At 43.5% G+C, this 6,397-nt stretch overlaps 1 pseudogene; it reads right to left on the bottom strand.

Moving 5' to 3' along the window:
- Positions 1-1,562: 1,562 nt before the first annotated feature.
- Positions 1,563-3,246, bottom strand: LOC135539086 (pre-mRNA-splicing factor 38B-like; annotated as a pseudogene).
- Positions 3,247-6,397: the final 3,151 nt, after the last annotated feature.

Here is a 6,397-nt window from a genome sequence, read left to right as displayed (position 1 = left end):
ACAGTAGTCCATTATTCAGTCATTTAGCAGTCACATTATTCAGTCATTTAGCAGACACTATGGTAGTCCATTGTTATTTCAGTCAATTCAGTCAATTAGCAGACACTAGTAGTCCATTATTCAGTCTTTTAGCAGTCACGGTTCCATTCAGTCATTTAGCAGACACTATGGTAGTCCATTATTCAGTTAGCAGACACCATAGTCCATTATTCAGTCATTTAGCAGACACCACGGTAGTCCATTCAGTCATTTAGCAGACACTACAGTAGTCCATTATTCAGTCTTTTAGCAGACACCACGGTAGTCCATTCAGTCATTTAGCTATGGTAGTCCATTACACATTTACAGTCATTTAGTCCGTTATTCAGTAGCAGACACTATGGTAGTGTTATTCAGTCATTTAGCACACTATGGTAGTCCATTATTCAGTCATTTAGCAGACACTATGGTAGTCCATTATTCAGTCATTTAGCACACTACAGTCCGTTACACGCAGTAGGCCATTATTCAGTCATTTAGCAGACACTAGAGTAGTCCATTATTCAGTCATTTAGCAGACACTATGGTAGTCCATTATTCAGTCATTTAGCAGACACCACAGTAGTCCATTCAGTCATTTAGCAGACACCACGGTAGTCCATTCAGTCATTTAGCAGACACCACGGTAGTCCATTCAGTCATTAGCAGTACAGTATCCATTATTCAGTCATTTAGCAGACACCACGGTAGTCCATTCAGTCATTTAGCAGACACCACGGTAGTCCATTCAGGCATTTAGCAGACACTACGGTAGTCCATTATTCAGTCATTTAGCAGACACTACAGTATTCCATTATTCAGTCATTTAGCAGACACCACGGTAGTCCATTCAGTCATTTAGCAGACACTACAGTAGTCCATTATTCAGTCATTTAGCAGACACTACAGTATTCCATTATTCAGTCATTTAGCAGACACTACAGTATTCCATTATTCAGTCATTTAGCAGACACCACGGTAGTCCATTCAGTCATTTAGCAGACACCATAGTCCATTCAGTCATTTAGCAGACACTACAGTAGTCCATTATTCAGTCATTTAGCAGACACCACGGACATTCAGTCATTTAGCAGACACTACAGTAGTCCATTATTCAGTCATTTAGCAGACACCCACGGTAGTCCATTCAGTCATTTAGCAGACACTATGGTAGTCCATTATTCAGTCATTTAGCAGACAACATTGTCATTTAGCAGACTACAGTAGTCCATTATTCAGTCATTTAGCAGACACTACAGTAGTCCATTATTCAGTCATTTAGTAGACACTACGGTAGTCCATTTCTTCATTTAGTAGACACTACGGTGGTCCGTTATTTAGTCATTTAGCAGACATTACAGCAGTCCATTATAACCATGGTATACAATCCCCTAGATCTGGAAGTGCTTTGAAGAGTACTCGTGTAATCGAGTGAGATCGTACCAGATAAAACCTTTTTAGAGGAGTACTTGTGTATGAATAAGGAATTACAGCTTTAAGAATTACATCTCAACTAAACCATAATCACCCCACACAACGTCTCCTTTTTGTAAAAGTTGTTTAATTAGAAAACAAAATGCAACAGAGCACTTAACCAAACACAGCACAATATCAGTACGGCTCAGTGCATGGTACAAATTCACCTCCGGAGGTTTGCTCTGTCGGATTTAAAACATTCTCAGACCCGGATGTACAAAGCAATTTGGAACTTTCCAGAGACAAAACCATATGAAACTTAAAATGGCATTTTTTATTTCTAATACAACTGTCTCGACTGAAAAGTCACGCTGGTCTAGAAAGGGAGGAGAAAGGCAGAGAGATAGAAAGATCTACATAAAGTAACATTACGTTGGCCAAAGACAAGTCCAGGTAGTTTCTCGTGCTAATGTTTTTTTTTCTTCTCTTTTTAATAATACGTGGCAGACTACACGAACAAGTAAAACAAATGAATGAAGAGAGAAAGGCAGAGAAGAGCTGTGACGAGCTAAGGGGACTCTGCCCTAGCGCTCTGTGTCGTCCTCTCTCCTCTATCCATGCTCTGGCTCCTCCTGCGCTCTCTGTGTTTCCCGTGGTCTTTCCCATTGCTGGGCTCTCGTGGCCGGTGGCTCCGCTCTTTGCTCCGGCTGCGTTTGTGTGAGCGCTGCTCGCCCTCCCCCCTCTCATGGCTGCGCTCTCTCTTCCTGCTTTTCTCCTTCTCCCCCACCTCGGCCCTGCTCTTGCTTCCACTCTCTTCTTGGACTTCTCTCTTCTTGGACTTCTCCTTGTGTCTCCTTTCCCTGCTTCCGCTCCGACTGGAGCGCTTGGCCTTCCTCTCCTCCCTGTGCCCCCTCCTCTCATCCCGCTCTTCTTTGTGTCTCCTGTCCTCAGTCTCTCCCTTGCTCCTCTTGTCCTTGGACCTCTCCCTCCCTCTGTCACTGCCCCTGTCTTTCCTCCTGCTTCTGTCGTTCTCCCCGCCCCTCCCTTTCTTTCTCCCTGTCTTTCCGCTCTCCCTTGCGTTCCCTACTCCTGGACCGTCGCTCTCTCCCTTTCTCCTCCCCTGTCCCTCTCTTTCTCCCCTCTCTCCCTCTCCCTCCTCTCCTGTCCCCGTCCTTACCCTCCCTCTCCTTCCTCTGGCGGTCACGTTCCCTTTCCAGCTCGCGGTCGAAGCTTGGGCCGTGGCGCTCTCGTTCGCGGTGGTGGCTCCTGCTCCTCGGACCGTTTGGGGGACCTCCTGGGGCTCCTGACCAATAGAAAAACAGAAACAAACCTAAATATCAGCCTCATGAACAGCAAAACCCTCTCTCATTGACAGAGATGCGATCCACATAATACAGAATACTCTTCGGAGTGGCTTTTATCCATTTCCTACCGGGAGCGTCTACGCCCTTCTGTCGCCCGTCCCCTCCTCTGGCACCAGGTTCAACCGGTTCCTCCACCTTCTCAGGAACCTTCCGGGGCCTTGCCTTCATCTGTGTGTCAATCATCTTCTGCACAGGCACCGGGATGCGTGGGAAGAGTGTGGAGAACCACTCCAGCTTGGTGAGAAACGACCGACCATCTCACCGATGGTCATAACGCAGCCGCTCCGGCCTTCACATCCAGCTCCTGAGAACATAGGGGGGAGGGGGGTATTGAAAACGTTATTAACACACACAGATGCAAAACAGAACTACAAAAGACATTGCATTCATTATCATATTTATTCAGCATATCTCCCTAGTCCCTTGTTTTTTTAACACTTGCCTCCATGACTCAATTAGAAATCAAATATAATTTGTGATGACCAAGTACTGAACCTTCACCTCTGATTTCATCTAGCTTAATATGCTCACATATCAATCCTTATCATGTGTTTGCTTATAGTTCAACTTAACGCCTGATACTGACTATAGGAAATAATAGTATGGAAATGGAAAAATGGTTTCTCTCATTTAATCTGTCTGGCTGTCCTGAAAAGTCTGTACTTACACTGTGAGCTCTCTTACACAACGATATGTTAGCAAAATAACTGAAAACACCTGGGTTGCATCTCAATAGTCTAAAGTGGCTTCCTCTCCTCATCATTTCCTCCATCTGCACTAGCATTAAAAGAGGAAGTAAAGATGGGGGGTGAGACAAGGAGAGGAAGCGACTTGAGGTGGACAATTGAGATGGATCCGTAGGCAGGCAAAAAATAAGGGTTAAGGAAAGTTTTTGCTTCCTCCTTCCTAGTTCTCTCGACAGTCCAGGGAGACGCTGGCCACAGTGCAAGTACAGAGTGGAGGCATGTAGGTAGGTAGATAGGTATGTGCACAGCAACTACAGAGAGACCAGGTCTGAATGGGTAGAGAACAGCCGTTTTGCACTCACACACGCAAACCAACAGTGCTGAGAGATACATTATCCAATTCACCTGCTGCACAAGGGGCATCTAAAGAAGAGAACATGGGAATTAGCCAGTTGGGTAGGATGTCAGAGGATGTCAGGTTAAAATATTTCATCAGAACAAGAAAGTAGGCCTGGTTGCACAGTCTGACAAACAATATCCAGCCAATTGAATTGAAGGTTTGAATGCACAGAGAGGATACAGTGCATTCGGAAAGTATTTGTTACGTTACAGCCTTACTTTAAAATGGATTAAATACTTCCCCCCTTATCAATCTACAGACAATACCTCATAATGACAAAGTGAAAAAGGCTTTTATACAAAAAAATAAAATACAGAAATACCTTAGTTACATAAGTTCTCAGGCCCTTTGCTACGAGACTCTAAATTGAGCTCAGTTGCATCCTGTTTCCAATGGTCATCCTTGAGATGTTTCATCAACTTGGTTGGAGTCCACCTGTGGTAAATTCAATTTATTGGACATGATTTGGAAAGACACACACCTGTCTATATAAGGTCCAACAGTTGACAGTGCATGCCAGAGCAAAAACCAAAACCATGAGGTCGAAGGAATTGTCTGTAGAGCTCTGAGACAGGATTGTGTTGAGGCACAAATCTGGCAAAGGGCATCAAAAAATCTGCAGCATTGAAGGTCCCCAAGAACACAGTGGCCTCCATCATTCTTAAATGGAAGTTTAGAACCACCAAGACTCTTCCTAGAGCTGACCATGCAGCCAAACTGACATATAGAGGGAAAAGGCCCTTGGTCAGGAGGTGAGCAAAAACATGATGGTCACTCTGACAGAGCTCCAGAGTTTCTATGTGGCAATGGGAGAACCTTCCAGAAGGACAACCATCTCCGTAACACTCCACCAATCAGGCCTTTATGGTAGTGGCCAGACGGAAGCCACTCCTCAGTAAAAGGCATGACAGCCCGCTTGGAGTTTGCCAAAAAGCACCTAAAGAATTCAGACCATGAGAAACAAGATTCTCTGGTCTGATGAAATCAAGATTGAAGTCTTTGGCCTGAATGCCAAGCGTCACGTCTGGAGGAAACCTGGCACCATCCCTACGGTGACGCATGGTGGTGGCAGCATCATGCTGTGGGGATGTTTTTCAGCGGGTGGGACTGGGAGACTAGTCAGGATCGAGGGAAAGATGAACAGAGCAAAATACAGAGATCCTTGATGAAAACCTGCTCCAGAGCACTCAGGACCTACGACTGGGGCAAAGGTTCACCTTCCAACAGGACAACGACACTAAGCACACAGCCAAGACAACATAGACTTGTCCCGAAGCCAGTCCTATGAATGTTCTTGAGTGGCCCAGCCAGAGCCCGCACTTGAACCCGATCAAACATCCCTGGAGAGACCTAAAAATAGCTGTGCAGCAACGCTCCTCATTCAACCTGACAGAGCTTGAGATGATCTGCAGAGAAGAATGGGAGAAACTGTCCAAATACAGGTGTGCCAAGCTTGTAGCATCATACCCAAGAAGACCCAAGGTTCTTCAACAAAGTACTGAGTAAAGGGTCTGAATACTTATGTAAATGTCATATTACAAATGAGCAAAAACAAATAAAAATTATGTTTTTGCTTTGTAATTATGGGGTTATGTTGTGTTGATTGATGAGGGGGGGAAAACAATTTAATCCATTTTAGAATAAGGCTGTAACGTAACAAAATGTGGAAAAAGTTAAGGGGTCTGAATACTTTCCGAATGCACTGAACATCTACTTCAAAGTTCTCCTCAGAAAATTGTTCAATTGTATTAAAAAGTGCTACACATGGGATTTTTTTGCATTGTAATTCCCAAAAATTGACTTAACGTATCTGGTGCTAATAGCGGAACGATAGTGTTTCACAGTATTACTTACCCACCAGCGTTGTGATTGTCTGTTATATAAGTGCCTATTGATTTCTCCCACCGGAGTGGCATCTGTTATCAAACTGGGAAAGCTGTTCTGACTTTGTGGCTGTGTTATCTAGTGGAAATGGCTGTCATTTCACTCTTTGCTCAATTTCAGTTTATGTGAGAAAACAAGCACAATAGGGAGTCGTTGTACCATCTAAATCACTGTGAAATGCATTTTCAATATAAAATGAATATATAAATATAAAAATATATATTTTTTTTACAGCTGTTTGAAACTGGTGGACCAAAACTGAAAGTAACTTTTGTTTTGGACCACCAACTTCAAACAGCAGAAAAAAACAATATTTGTTGTTATTAAAATATATTTCAGTGATATAAATGGCACAATGCTTACCTACACTATTCAGTGCTTGTTTTCTCAAATAAACTGAAACTGAGGAAACACTGCAGAATTTCTGCAACAAGGAAATGGCAGCCATTTCCACTAGATAACACAGCCACAAAGTTAGAACCAGCTTAGGTGAATATCCAATCACAACACTGGTGGGTAAGTAATACTGTGAAAGACTATCATTCCATTATCAGTGCCATCTATGTTAATTAAGGACATTTTCTGGAATTACAATGCAAAAAAATTCCCCAAAGAATTCTGTGTGGCAC

This window comes from Oncorhynchus masou, unplaced genomic scaffold (assembly GCF_036934945.1).
Source record: "Oncorhynchus masou masou isolate Uvic2021 unplaced genomic scaffold, UVic_Omas_1.1 unplaced_scaffold_2905, whole genome shotgun sequence".
Lineage (NCBI taxonomy): Eukaryota > Metazoa > Chordata > Actinopteri > Salmoniformes > Salmonidae > Oncorhynchus > Oncorhynchus masou.
Note: the sequence above shows the minus strand (reverse complement) of the source record. Positions and strands in the feature narration are given on the sequence as shown.